A 1,551-nucleotide genomic window follows, 5' to 3' on the forward strand; every position below is an offset into this window, starting at 1 on the left:
ATTCTTGAGCTCCTCCGGGGAAGATTTGATTTTTTGAGAAGGGGAATAACTAAAGCATGCTTAAAAAGTGATGGTACTACTCCAGACTGAAGAGACTCATTAATGATGGAAGTTATAAATCCAATGACACTATCAAGAAGTGTGATGAGCAGTGGTGTTGGAATGGGATCAAGACTACATATTTTATGGGGTGATGACATTATGATTGATCTTACATCTTCTTGTGTTACACGTACAAATTCATTAAAGATTACCCCAGAAAATGTTTCAAAACACGGTAGTTTATGGGTAGTCGTGTCCATTTTTTTCCTAATCGTGGATATCTTGTCTCTAAAGTATTGACCAAAAACATCAGGAAGGTTACTTTTAGGTACATTCGTGGGAAACTTGTTGCTGGCCCGATCTTTCTTACCAGACAACTGATTTGTTATACAAAATAAAGCTTTAGATTAGAGGTGGTACATTAATTAATTTTTCCGTTATAATACATAAATTTGGCAGATGTTAATAACGATTTCACTATGCCGTTACAGTGTTTATAAATGAAAATGTCCTCATGAATTTTCAGCTTTGTTGATCTCCAGCGTCTTTCAGCTCGTCTACGTTCCATTTTACATTGTTTAATTTCCAAAGTCATCCACGGGGCAGAAGGTCGATCAGTCACTGTTCTACATCAAATTAAAAGTCTTGTACAAAAAACATTAACTCTTTCTGGACGTATTGCCGATATTGACAAGAGTCTGCACCTGTTGAAAGATTTATTGCTGATATAATCTCAACAATGATAGGGTGCCTCAGTTTTGATCCAGAAGTATAGAGATAGTGAACCACATAGAGCTTGTTGTTGGGAAGGGATTTGAGCAACAAATGCTATCTATTTATTATTATTAAAGTATGCGGTACTTAATCAAGTTGGAATTTAGTCATTGCTGCAACTTACCTCTCAGAAAGTTTAATACGAAGAGCAACACCAGAGGCATAAAAGAATGAGCCATTTTCCAACTGGATACTCAAACGCCACAAGTTCTTTACCAAGTCGAGCCTAGAGCACCAATAATTGTGACAAGCCGGTGGAAAAGCGAACAAATTATGTCTCATGGATATCGTCGACGACAGTTTCACATTCTTCCGTGTCTGTGTGGTTGAATAGTTTTTGTATTATGAAATGGGAAAGCCCACTCTCTCTCTCTCTCTCTCTCTCTCTCTCTCTCTCTCTCTCTCTCTCTCTCTCTCTCTCTCTCTCTCTCTATCTCTTTCTCTCTCTCTCTCTCTCTCAAGGCACTTCCGGCACTATGGGAGGGCATGGAAGGAAGAGACTATTAAAATTCTCCTCATTGCCACTCCTGATTCTGGGTGGCTGCTGGGTTTCTGTGTTTGGACTTGACCTCACGGTACGATCCCTGTACGAGAGTCAGGAGTGATGAGTCGAGCAGACTATTGTCTCGCTGTATACAGTGCGATGACTAGCTGATGCGAAGCACACATACAGAGCTGCTCCAGAGAGCGACTTTCATAGGACGTGTTAGTGAAGATGTGCACGCGTAGTCACGG

This window comes from Aplysia californica, unplaced genomic scaffold (assembly GCF_000002075.1).
Source record: "Aplysia californica isolate F4 #8 unplaced genomic scaffold, AplCal3.0 scaffold00752, whole genome shotgun sequence".
Classification (NCBI taxonomy): Eukaryota; Metazoa; Mollusca; class Gastropoda; order Aplysiida; family Aplysiidae; genus Aplysia; species Aplysia californica.